Here is a 14,345-nt window from a genome sequence, read left to right as displayed (position 1 = left end):
TGCCCTCACACTGTGCTCCTAAAACAAGTTGGCAACAATCCCTGCTGTAATGCTAATATGAATGTCTCTGAAATGGGTGTCCCCCAAAAGTGGGTGCCCCCCAAATGGAAACACTTGGGGGAAATGTTATGATTATGATACAGTCTCTCCACTGTCCTACATTAAAACCACTTAGGAACAATCTTTCCCCCACCTCCCCAAAAAGTATTTCTATGGGAAGCCAAAGCAAAGGAGGTGAAACAGCCTCAGCACTTCCCACAGCCCATGCACCCTCCAAAAACCTAAAGAGGTTGACTTATCCTACCCTTTTCTTTCCATTTTTGTCCCACAACTGCCTGGAGAAGTCCTTCCCTCTGTAAAGGAGAGGTGGAGTTATTATAGCCAACCAGAGTGGGAAGTGGGTTGGCCCTTCCAACTCCACCAAGTGGTCTGTGCTACGGAGCTGGAGGAAGCATTGTTATTGTCTCTCCACCTGATGTGGGTTAGTGATCCCAGCTTAAAAGGTTGTCTGCACATACCTTCTTATCTAAAAGTAGTAGAGATTTGCTTTTTTAAAAAATGAAAGCTCAGAGCCTGCAGCACATCCTGGCATGGAATCTGGTGCAATTACTCCAATTATGCCTTTATAAATTCAGCCCTATTTAGATCCTAAGGATTACTATTGCCTGGTGTCCACACAACCTACTTAATGAATTACAGCTCTGACCTCACCTGTTGGCTAAAAGTGACAGGTAGGAGCAGCCAGGCTAGTTCCTTTAACAGAAATTGCTTTAAAGTAAAAGATAGCTGAGTCTGGTGCCCCTGTTCAGAAGCCTTTGGGGGCACCAGGCTGGTGACCCCATCATGAGATAATTTTAATCTGTTTTATTATTTTGACTTCTGTGTGTTTTGAAGTATGGTTGTGATTTTTTTCTTGATTTTATTGTAAACAATCTTGAGGTTTTCTACAATAAAACAGTATATAAATTTTATGAAATAAATAAATAATGGATCTGACTTAACTTACTATAACCAGGGAGCATGTTTATTAGACTCCTGGGCTTTTATGAATTCATTAGACAAGTCTCCCAATTCATTTCATATACTTCATATACTTTTATTTAAGTATATAAATGGGTTTCATTTATATATGTTAATATGTAATATATATGTTAATACTAATAGATTTGTACACCATAGCTTCTTTCCCGCTCATGGACCACTTACGTGAAATCTGTTGAGTAATACACTACAGGTGTAATTCAGGAGTAATAAAATAAGAAAATAATAATTTTATATCATATAAATGCATATTATAGTAATATAATATAAATAATATATTTTTTATTATTTACAGTCTACATCCAGAAAAACACGAGGAAAAGGAGGACTTAAAAAAAAAAAAACAGCTTGCAATTTCTTCACACACTTCCGTTTTGACAGCCAGCTTGCAGTGCCTTGTTGGGAAACTGCTTTTCATAAGACATCTATATTTCAGTGTACTTATAGCCGTCTTCAGTTTACAATGTTTTCTTTCAAAAAAAAATTGGGGTGTCATTATTTTACCATGTGGGGCAGATTTATAAAAATAAATTATTACAGCTCTGGGATAGCTCAGTCGGCAGAGCATGAGACTCTTAATCCCAGGGTCATGGGTTCGAGCCCCACCTTGGGCAAAAGAAATCCTGCATTGCAGGGGGTTGGACTAGATGACCTGTGTTGTCCCTTACAATTCTATGCCAAGCAAGAGCTGAAGAAGCTATCCATAAATCCATACTGTAAAACCATAAAATAAAATAAAAAACAAACTTTAGATACAATTTCTAAAAGTAATGGCTTGAATGCCAAGTCGCTAAGATTTCAAAATATTAAGCAGTTTATAACTGCCTTTAAATAAAAAAAAATTAAAGAAAGTGCCCTGTCCCTCCTTCCCTCTGCAAGCTTCTCCAGGTGTTCAAAGGCCCTTCCTGAACCACACAGGTGGGGGCTGTGGGGGAGGAGAAACCCACTTTCTGTGAACTTCCTTATTTCAATTTATGTTAGGATCCAATTCTGATTTTGGCAGCAGTCCACAATGCCCCAACCTACCTTATTCAGGAGAGCCCCCTACCGTACAGAGAAGCTTTTTGATGGGTGCAGGTGGCCGCAGGAGAAAGGATGTCTGTAAATGTTAACCTGTGTGCTCTCTGATGGAGAAATAGAGGTCTCCTAACAACACTCAACGTACGCACTGAACAGACTACGGCTCCCAAGATTCCCCACCATGCAAGAACAATTGCCTCAAAAAAAAGTTTTTTGTGCTTGCAGACGTCTAACGTTTGAAGTTTTTTTTCAATCCCCGAATTAAATAATAAAAGTCTTTAAATTAAATCAAGAGGATGTGCTTCATCTGCCTCATCTGAGGCACTCAGCCTAGGATCAGAATGCAGATTACATTGATATCCTCAGATGTTTTTTCTAATCCACTTTGTATCTTTCCCTAATCCGCTAATCCCCTAATCCCCATTGTTAATCAGATAGAATCATAGAATCATAGAATCATAGAATCATAGAGTTGGAAGAGACCACAAGGGCCATCCAGTCCAACCCCCTGCCAAGCAGGAAACACCATCAAAGCATTCCTGACAGATGGCTGTCAAGCCTCTGCTTAAAGACCTCCAAAGAAGGAGACTCCACCACACTCCTTGGCAGCAAATTCCACTGCCGAACAGCTCTTACTGTCAGGAAGTTCTTCCTAATGTTTAGGTGGAATTTTCTTTCTTGTAGTTTGAATCCGTTGCTCCGTGTCCGCTTCTCTGGAGCAGCAGAAAACAACCTTTCTCCCTCCTTTATATGACATCCTTTTATATATTTGAACATGGTTATCATATCACCCCTTAACCTTCTCTTCTCCAGGCTAAACATACCCAGCTCCCTAAGCCGTTCCTCATAAGGCATCGTTTCCAGGCCTTTGACCATTTTGGTTGCCCTCTTCTGGACACGTTCCAGCTTATCAGTATCCTTCTTGAACTGTGGTGCCCAGAACTGGACACAATACTCCAGGTGAGGTCTGACCAGAGCAGAATACAGTGGTACTATTACTTCCCTTGATCTAGATGCTATACTCCTATTGATGCAGCCCAGAATTGCATTGGCTTTTTTAGCTGCTGCATCACACTGCTGACTCATGTCAAGTTTGTGGTCAACCAAAACTCCTAGATCCTTTTCACATGTACTGCTCTCAAGCCAGGTGTCTCCCATCCTGTATCTGTGCCTTTCATTTTTTTTGCCCAAGTGTAGCACTTTACATTTCTCCTTGTTAAAATTCATCTTGTTTGCTTTGGCCCAGTTGTCTAATCTGTTAAGGTCATTCTGAAGTGTGATCCTGTCCTCTGGGGTGTTAGCCACCCCTCCCAACTTGGTGTCATCTGCAAACTTGCTCAGGATTCCCTCAAGCCCATCATCCAAGTCATTGATAAAGATGTTGAACAAGACTGGGCCCAAGACAGAACCCTGTGGCACCCCACTAGTCACTACTCTCCAGGATGAGGAGGAGCCATTGATGAGCACCCTTTGGGTTCGGTCAGTAATCCAGCTACAAATCCACTGAATGGTAGCATTGTCTAGCCCACATTTTACCAGCTTCTTTACAAGAATATCATGGGGCACCTTGTCAAAGGCCTTGCTGAAATCAAGATAGGCTACATCCACAGCGTTCCCTTCATCTACCAGGCTTGTAATTCTGTCAAAAAATGAGATCAGATTAGTCTGACATGACTTATTTTTCAGGAACCCATGCTGACTTTTAGTGATCACAGAGTTTCTTTCTAGGTGCTCACAGACTGTTTGCTTAATGATCTGCTCTAGAATCTTTCCTGGTATTGATGTCAGGCTGACTGGGCGGTAATTGTTTGGGTCCTCTCTTTTCCCCTTTTTGAAAATAGGGACAACATTTGCCCTCCTCCAGTCTGCTGGAACTTCGCCTGTTCTCCAGGAATTTTCAAAGATTATTGCCAGTGGTTCTGAAATCACCTCTGCCAGTTCTTTTAATACTCTTGGATGTAGTTCATCTGGCCCTGGAGACTTGAATACATCTAAACTAGCCAAGTATTCTTGTACTACCTCCTTACTTATTCTGGGCTGTGTTTCCCCTGCTGAATCATCTGCTCCATATTCTTCAGGTCGGGCGTTGTTTTCTTTCTTGGAGAAGACTGAGGCAAAGAAGGCATTGAGGAGTTCTGCCCTTTCTCTGTCCCCTGTTTGCATTTCACCATCTTCTCCTCTGAGTGACCCCACTGTTTCCTTGTTTTTCCTTTTGCTACGGACATACCCATAAAAGCCCTTTTTGTTGCTTTTAACCTCTCTGGCGAGCCTGAGTTCATTCTGTGCTTTAGCTTTTCTGACTTTGTCTCTACACGTGCTGGCTATATGTTTGAATTCCTCTCTGGAGATTTCCCCCCTTTTCCATTTTTTGTACATATCCCTTTTAAATCTTAACTCAGTCAAAAGTTCTTTAGATAGCCAGCCTGGCTTCTTTAGGCACCTTCCATGTTTCCGTCTCATTGGTATTGCCTGAAGTTGTGCTTTTAATATCTCCCTTTTAACAAACTCCCAACCATCATGAACTCCCTTCCCTTTTAGTATTACTGTCCATGGGATTTCACCCAGCGTTTCCCTAAGTTTTCTGAAGTCGGCTTTCTTAAAGTCTAGAATTTGGACCTTAGTATGCTTGGTTGCTCCTTTCCGCTGGATAATAAACTCCAGAAGAGCATGGTCACTCCCACCTAATGATCCTGCCACTTCTACCCCACTAACCAAGTCATCACTATTGGTTAGGACCAGATCTAAAATGGCTGATCCTCTTGTTGCTTCTCCCACTTTCTGGACAATGAAGTTGTCTGCAAGGCCAGTGAGGAATCTGTTCGACCTTATGCTCTTGGCTGAGTTTGACATCCAACAAATATCAGGATAGTTGAAATCCCCCATTACTACTATCTCACTTCCTTTGGAATGCTTGGCCATCTGAGATGATCAGTCTCAGTTCCTAATTCAGGTTTGCGCTGGTTAATCCTAACAGCTACTGTTTTGCCACATACCGTATCCTAGATGACAATTGATGTTTAGCATCCTTGAATCAATCATTATCACAGCATTCTGGTGGGGGGGGGGGTACTCCTGTGATATGGCTTGGAATGCCACAACTACCGTATTATTTCCTGCTCTCTCTTTGCATGCTGAGCCCAAGGATGGTTTCTACGGATGGGAGAGGTGCTTGTATTCTACACGGCATCGCCACTCAAGCACGAGAAGATTGTACTGGGTACAGAAGTCAACCCTGAATGATGTTGTTTACATGTAAAATAAAATTTCTAACACTTAAGGTTGCAAAGATGGGCTTTAAAGTTTGTGAATAAAATCTAATCAGTTTTTTGAAGCTAGAAACAAAAAAGCCTACCCATTACCAGCAGCCACAGCTCTCTGCCTCTCCCTGTGACTAAATGAAGCACCATAATTGATTAACTCATACAGGGGATCACAGAATCCATATTTCTTGACATGAAAGTTTGATTATCGACGTACATAATTTTAATGTCTTTCTATTGCTACGTGCCAAATATACACAATGGTGGCTCATTCTAATAATGACTCAATAGGCTACATCCTAGGAGTTTGATTTATAGCTTCCCCTTTAAATTTCTACCCATCTCCAGAGCTGAAAGCTGAAACCTGCTTATTCAGGGCTTAGCTGTGTCCTGTCCCTGACATTTCTTGTGTTCATTCCAGCTTTTATAGTTTCGTAGAATTGCTTGATAAAGTCCATCTTGCTGTCTTGCTGCTGCAGAAAAATTGCTTCCTGCTATATTATGCATAGAGGCAGTGCTTTTTTTCTTTAAAAATGTTTGGGGTACTCTCATTTTGACTCCAGAAAATCACCATTTTATAGTTCGAATTAGGGAAAATAAATACAGCAAATGGACAAAAGTACAATGATTCACAAAATATTTAGGGATATGTATACCCCTGCGCCCCCCCCCCGATAAAAGCACTGCATAGAGGTATCTCTATCCCTGTTTCATAACACTGGATCAGTCCAGCAATATAAACCCTGCATTTTATTTTTACAGCATCGTGATATGCCTTTAAAGAATTAATCTCCCTGTCTATTGTTTATTTAATCTGCTATATCTCTATTTAATCATTCTTCTCTGTCTAGAACTCAAGGTAATGTATTCCAGCTGTAGTCAAAACAGAAATATACGTAAAAATACTATTAAGCTGAAAGAGATCTGACTGAGCAACCTAAACCTGAACTGAGCATTCTGTTCCTGGATTGCATCCACACTCATACTCCCTATTCTAGTTCTAGACGTCACAGTCAAACCACCTGAGTATTTACATACCCATATCAGATACCCAACATGGAGCTCTCCAGGTGTTTTCTGGCTACAACCCCCATTAGCCCCACCCAGCATGACCAACAGTCAGAGTTGATGGGAGTTGTAGCCTAATACCATATAGAGAGCACCATATTGACTACTACTGCTGTAATCAGCTCTGAGTATGCAAGTGAAGAGAGATACAGTATAATTTTTAAAAGTGATAATAGCACTGCTGCTGCTCAAGTGAACTTCACCAGAAGTACTAATGGATTAATTATGAGGCGCCCTAGTTGGGTTGTTGAAAACATTTCCAAAATCACTGAGAATATTGTGGTAAATATTTTGGAAACAATAAAAAAGCTGGGCTAGAGTGAGATTATTCACTTTACAACAATCAAGTGCTTGACACAATTATCAAATCAGGAGCATATATTGGATAGAAACGGTACTAGCTGTTGGACACCCTATAGCAGGACAATCCAACTTTTCATACCAAGAGGACCACAAGAGTACTTCGACATGGAACCAGCAGGCAGTACACTGACTTGTCGCACAGGAGAGCAAGGCCAAAATTGGACACTTTCTTGCAGCCCTCATGCTGACTTCCCAAAGCCAGCTAAGTGAAGTGTTGGGCTTTGGGAAGGAGGTACAAGGCTCTTCAAGGGTCTTAGGGCCCTCCCATCTTCTTCCCAAAGCTGTTAATGTGCTACCTAGGCTTTGGGAAGGCGGCAGGAGGACGCTGGGACTCTTTCAAAGCCCTCACACTGCCTTCAAAAGCCCAGCACCTCATTACTTGGCTTTGGGAGAGCAGTAAAAGGCCTGGAGGGGCGGTGTCAAATGTTGCTGAGGACTGCCAGAAAAAGGCCTCAAGGCCTTCAGGCCATGTGTTGGACCACCCTGCTCTATAGGTTATCACAAGAGCAGAGTACCAACTGTCCTGAGCAGGCTCAAAAAAGCAGTATTCCACCAAACCTTTGATAATTGTCATAGATTTTGGTGTCTAGAATTGAAAGCAGAAATGAATCCAGTTCTGCAGTTCTAGATCAGGCATCCCCAAACTTCGGCCCTCCAGATGTTTTGGACTACAATCCCCATCATCCCTGACCACTGGTCCTGTTAGCTAGGGATCATGGGAGTTGTAGGCCAAAACATCTGGGGATGCCTGTTCTAGATCAACTGGTCCACTCTTGCAGGATGATTCTGAAGTCTGCTTAGCAAACCCCAAACATTATGAGTGGGATTCAGCAAAAGTATGATTTAAAATATGTATATTTATATTATAAATATTTAACATATTTATAACCCACCCTTTGTCATAGGATCTCTGGGAGAAGCAATAAAGAATTATTTAAAACAACAAATCCATTAAACAAAACATAAAAGCAGATAAAATCAGTAAACATCAATCACAAAACTACAGAGAATCATCTATAAAATTCCCAAGCTAACCATTTCCAAATGTTTGAATAAACAGGCATGTTTTAAGCTGGCGCCAAAAGAAAAGAAGAGCCAGCTACAGCCATATCTCAGAGGAAAGGATGTGCCAGTGTTGCATCAAGAGTTATATAATAATAATAATAATTTATTATTTATACCCCGCCCATCTGGCTGGGTTTCCCCAGCCACTCTGGGCGGCTTCCAACCGAATATTAAAAACAGTACAGCATCAAACATTAAAAATTTCCCTAAACAGGGCCGCCTTCAGCTGTCTTCTGAAAGTAGAATAGTTACTTATTGCCTTGACATCTGCTGGGAGGGCGTTCTACAGGGCGGGTGCCACTACCGAGAAGTCCCTCTGTCTGGTTCCCTGTAACCTCACTTCTCGCAATGAGGGAACCGCCAGAAGGCCCTCGGTGCTGGATCTCAGTGTCCGGGCTGAATGGTGGGGGTGGAGATGCTCCTTCAGGTATACAGGACCGAGGCCATTTAGGGCTTTAAAGGTCAGTACCAACACTTTGAATTGTGCTCGGAAATGTACTGGGAGCCAGTGTAAATCTCTCAGGACCGGTGTTATGTGGTCCCGGCGGCCACTCCCAGTCACTAGTCTAGCTGCCGCATTCTGGATTAATTGCAGTTTCCAGGTCACCTTCAAAGGTAGAGCGCATTGCAATGCACCACTCTGGCAAGACAGTCTGCGGGCAGGTAGGGTCTCAGCCTGCGTACCAGATGGAGCTGGTAGACAGCCGCCCTGGACACAGGGAACCTGTGCCTCCATGGACAGCTGTGAGTCCAAAATGACTCCTAGGCTGCACACCTGGTCCTTCAGGGGCACAGTTACCCCATTCAAGACCAGGGAATCCTCCACACCTGCCCACCCCCTGTCCCCCAAAAAGAGTACTTCTGTCTTGTCAGGATTCAACTTCAATCCATTAGCCGCCATCCATCCTCCAACCGCCTCCAGGCACTCACACAGGACCTTCACTGCCTTCACTGGTTCTGATTTAAAAGAAAGGTAGACCTGGGTGCCATCCGCATACTAATGAACACCCAGCCCAAACCCCCTGATGATCTCTCCCAGCGGCTTCATATAGATATTAAAAAGCATGGGGGAGAGAACGGAACCCTGAGGCACCCCACAAGTGAGTGCCCAGGGGTCTGAACACACATCCCCCAACACCACTTTCTGAACACGGCCCAGGAGGAAGGAGCGGAACCACTGTATGACAGTGCCCCCAGCTCCCAGCCCCTCTAGACGGTCCAGAAGGATGTTATGGTCGATGGTGTCAAAGGCCACTGAGAGATCCAGCAGAACTAGGAAACAGCTCTCACCTTTGTCCCTAGCTCGCCAGAGATCATCGACCAGCGCGCCCAAGGTAGTTTCAGTCCCATGGTGAGGCCTGAATCCCGATTGGAAGGGATCCAAATGGTCTGCTTCTTCCAGGCGTGCTTGGAGTTGTTCAGCAACCACCCGCTCAATCACCTTGCCCAAGAATGGTAGATTTGAGACTGGGCGATAGTTGGCCATATTGGCCGGGTCTAAATATGTTTTTTTAAGAAGCGGTTTAATGACCGCCTCTTTCAGTGGGTCTGGGAAGGCTCCCTCATAGAGGGAAGCATTCACCACCCCACGGAGCCCATCACCCAGCCCTTCCTGGCTCGCTTTTATTAGCCAGGATGGGCAAGGATCAAGGAGACAGGTGGTCGGTTTCACTCGTCCAAGCAGCCTGTCCACATCCTCGGAGGTAACAGATTGGAATTGATCCCATATAACATGACTAGACAGGGCTCTAGCACTCTCCTGCCCTGGCCCTGCTCCCAAGGTAGAGTCTACCTCCTTCCGAATCTGAGTATTGCAGGAGATCTTGGGGTCCCTACCAGGCCCCGATGATGAAGGTGGTTCCGATAAATTGCGAACCACCTGAAAAAGTCACCTGCTGCTGTTTTCTGCAGATGCAATAGAAACGGTGAAGAAGGTCCTCTTTGCCGTCGCCATTGCCACTTGGTAGGCTTGATGTTGAGCTCTAACCCGTGTCCGGTCGGATTCAGAATGAGTTTTCCGCCACCGGCGCTCTAGCCGTCTCAACGGTTGTTTCATCACCCTCAGCTCCGGGGGAAACCACGGGGCTGTCCGGGCTCCATGCAATCGGAGAGGGCGCTTCGGAGCCAGACAGTCAATAGCCCTGCTTAACTCCACATTCCAGCGGGCCACCAGGGAATCAGCTGAAAGGCCATCAACATGGGATAAAACATCCCCTACCACTCTCTGGAAGCCAATTGGATCCATTATGTGGCGGGGGCGGACCATCTGAATTGGTCCCACCTCCCTGCAGAGGGGAGTTGTGGTATTGCCAGTCTTAAATCAAACACATGAGCATCACATGGCAAGACCTAAAACTAAAACAGGATCACCAAGCAGAGAAGTAAGTATGTGTTAAAATTTTATGCCCTACAGTCACACTGACCAGGCCATACCTTGACCAAATCAGACACTCCCATAGATTTCACACCAATTCAACTCGCATGTTTATAGAATCCAAAGTTAAATGGATAGAGGAGAGCAATGGTGTGTGAGCATACCAAGTGTCATGGCAGTCTTAAAGAGCACACCAATCAGGAAGCTGGACAAGAACATGAGCTCCTGATTACACAGGATTCTCCCCTTTGTGCCCGTTGTGATGGTGGTGGAGGGAGAGCATCCTGGCATCTCTGCTCCTCTCCCAGCCAAGTAGGAGATGGCTGGGAAGGAGAGGGCAGAAGGACACCCGGGCAGACCTAAGTGTAAACATCATGCCTCTGGTTCCATTGGAAAGACTGAAATGGGTCCTTCCCACAAAGACACAGCCATTGTCTTCCACTGCCCATCCTTACACATTGTCAAGTTCTGGTCTGATGCCAGATCCCACAGAGAAGGCAGGTATTGTTGGACCCTTGATTGCTCTGAGTGAACAACTCACCCCAGCAGGTTGAGTGCAGACTGAGCTTTTTAAGCTTCCCACCTCCTCCACCTCTTCTAGGCTCCACTCTGTTGTGGATAATTTTCAGATTCTTAAAATCTTCTGGCCTGAAGATGGGTACTCCTCCATTTATAGTTTCTCACCTAGTGACTTCCAAGGCTGCTGGACAGGTGAGGTACTGTGGGAGACCTTTGATTTCTCAGGGGAAGGTGGCTGGGGAGCCTCATGCTTTTGATGCTATAAGGGAGATTTTTCTGGAGAACCACTCAGTAGACTTAGTGGTTCTCCAGCAGCAGGCTCTAAGCCCTGAACCTAACATGGCTACTTGTCTGAGTCCTCTGCTGGAGACTCTATAGCCTCCAGCTCTGAATCTTGTTTGCAGCTGGGCCCTGAGGTCGTGACACCCACCCCTTTTGCTGCAGGCTGGCATAATGTACTTTGAAGTAATCTAGGGCAAGATTGATCTGGGGAGATCTTCTTTTTGTTGTTTAATTGTCTCACATTTTCAATGTATTTCCTCTTCGCTTTCTAAACTGGGGAAGGGGGGGGTCATTGCGCTTGTTGATCTAGGATGATAGAGAGTGCCTTAATCCACTTTAAATGCACAAACCTAACATTCTGGTATGTGACTGAATCACTCCTGAATCACTGTGTGTCGGGAGGCACACATACCTATTCTAGTGTATAAGACGACTGGGTGTATAAGACGACCCACAACTTTTCCAGTTAAAATATAGAGTTTGGGATATACTCGCCGTTTAAGAAATATGACCCAGCCTATAAAACGACCCCCGACTTTTGAGAAGATTTTCCTGGGTTAAAAAGTAGTCTTATATGCAGGAATATACTGTACTTTGTTGCCACTTTAAAAGAGAAAGGTATTCTCAGCAGCTAGAGGAGGGTGATTGGAGTCTAGGAACTGTAGGGGGGGGTAGTGTTAAGCAGCCACTTCCACAGCTCATCTCCTGTTCCCCCAATCAAACTGGCAGGCTCTTGTGGCTCTAAGCTAATCATCACTTCAATTTATTCCAGCCAATGGACCAGAAAAAAACAAGCATTTAGTGTGGCAGCACATGCACTTTGAAACTCCCTGCCTCTTGAGATTAAGCAGGTGCCTGAACTGCACTCTTTGGCACCTGCTAAAAGCATTCATGTTTACACAAGGATTTCAACTTTTGTATGCTTTGAAGTATGGTTGTGTTTTATCTTTTTGTACACCTCATTTGGTCCTCATGTCTTATATGCATGAATCAGATATTTGCATGCCAGGGTGACTCGTGTACGCAATTTGAATTTTGGCAATTATCATCCAGTGTCAGTAAACATTAGAAACTTGATCCATGAAATTCTTTGGTGGTGGGTGGATTTTTTGCTACAACGGACTAACATTGCTGCCCACCATCAGCAAGAGCAACTGAATTCTGGTTTCTGGTGCACGAGCAAGGATCTGGATTCTGTGATTATCCCAGTATGAAGTTATTCCAGAAATATTATCATACTGTGAGAAAACTGATCATATGAATCATACTAAAGTGGCAAAATAAAGTTATTTTATACTCCAACATATAACTGGGATATAACACATATAAGAGGGAAGTGTTTGCGATCTAGAGGTTTATTCTCTTAATAAATCAGATCTTTGCCAGTTAACTGGGCCAAAGGGGACTCAACAGAAGTGCATGACATAGCATTGCAGCTGAAACAAGCTTATAAAAGTATTTTGTAATGATAAAATAATAGGGAAAGATATTGCCAATCTGCATAAATATCATTTCCCAAATAATTGTGAAATAAATGTAGACAGATATCCAGAAATAATCAAATATTTCTTCATCAAGACAAAGATGCTGATATCCATGTGCTTTTTGCCAGTCACATTGCAGAACTTTAATGCATTTGGTTAAATATTTACAGTCCACCCGAGGCCTGCTGGGGCAACATCCCATTTTCTCCCTAGAGGCTTGTAGAGAATGCAACTTTATAATCCTGGTCATCATCATCATCAATTACACGATCATTATTTAAATTTCTATGCCTCATCTGATATACAATACTATAATAGCAAACAAAAACACCCCCCACAAAGTTTAAAATGCCATAGATTGTTCTTCTTATTAATATTATCAAACACAAACCCATTGAAATGAAAAGGATTGAGTCTGTGCTGCCATTGTGATAGTCTCTAACCCAGGCATCCCCAAACTGCGGCCCTCCAGATGTTTTGGCCTATAACTCCCATGATCCTTAGCTAACAGGACCAGTGGTCAGGGAAGATGGGAATTGTAGTCCAAAACATCTGGAGGGCCGAAGTTTGGGGATGCCTGCTCTAACCCTTTTTGGTTTCATGTCCCTTTGCTTTTACCTGTTTCTACAAAAGGGGGGGTGGAACACTGGTGAGAAAACTCTCAAATGTCCCTGATTCTCTTTGATGCAAATTTACACTTATTAAATATATAATGTATTAGGCAATATAGCTGATGTTAGGCATTTTCCTACTTCATTCCTTCCTTTTTAAGTCACAGATGTGTCCAAATGACTTGTCCCCTTCATGCTCTTACGGTACTTATTTGGGTGTGCAATAGCTGACCTTTATCTGATTGGCATCTGATAGAGCATTGGTAGGTCATTCTGTTAAAGAAAAATATATGCACTCTGGTGCCCTGGAGTGGGGAGTGGATGGAAAATATTTTAGGAATTATCATTGCTATTCATGATGCTTGTTTGTTTTCTTATTCTTTGAAACATGGCATACATGCTTTCCACCGGACTTTGATAAACATCCATTTGCCTATAGAAGAAATAGGTCCACAAATGATGCGATAGCTACCGCCTTTCATCTTGCAGCAAGTCATCTAGAGAAACCGGAGAACTATGTCAGGGTGTTGTTTATTGATTATAGCTCAGCTTTTAATACCATCCTTCCGGACATCCTCATTAAAAAGCTGACTGACATGAACCTTTCTTCTACCACAGGCATCCCCAAACCGTGGCCCTCCAGATGTTTTGGCCTACAATTCCCATGAACCCTAGCTAACAGGACCAGTGGTCGGGGAAGATGGGAATTGTAGTCCAAAACATCTGGAAGGCCGAAGTTTGGGGATGCCTGTTCTACCATATATGGCTAGATTAAAGACTTTCTGATAGATCGGACACAAACAGTGAAGATTGGACAAGTAACATCTAATTCCTTAAAAATCAGCACACAGGGATGTGTGCTAAGTCCCTACCTGTATTCATTGTATACATATGATTGTGTATCATCTGACCTGTCTACTGCAATTATTAAGTTTGCAGATGACACCACCATGTTGTTGTTTAGTCGTTTAGTCGTGTCCAACTCTTCGTGACCCCATGGACCAGAGCATGCCAGGCACTCCTGTCTTGCACTGCCTCCCACAGTTTGGTCAGACTCATGTTGGTAGCTTCGAGAACACTGTCCAATTATTAAGTTTGCAGATGACACCACCATAATCGGTTTAATAACAGGTGAAGACGAATCAGCGTATAGAGGGGGGGTCCAAAAAATATCTACATGGTGCCTAGAGAACAACTTGCACCTTAATATCAGCAAGACAAAGGAGATGGTGTTGGACTTCTGGAGGAAGAGATGAGA

The sequence above is a fragment of the Zootoca vivipara genome, chromosome 3 (assembly GCF_963506605.1).
Source record: "Zootoca vivipara chromosome 3, rZooViv1.1, whole genome shotgun sequence".
Classification (NCBI taxonomy): Eukaryota; Metazoa; Chordata; class Lepidosauria; order Squamata; family Lacertidae; genus Zootoca; species Zootoca vivipara.
The sequence above is the reverse complement of the archived record's forward strand: the minus strand, read 5'-3'. Positions refer to the sequence as shown.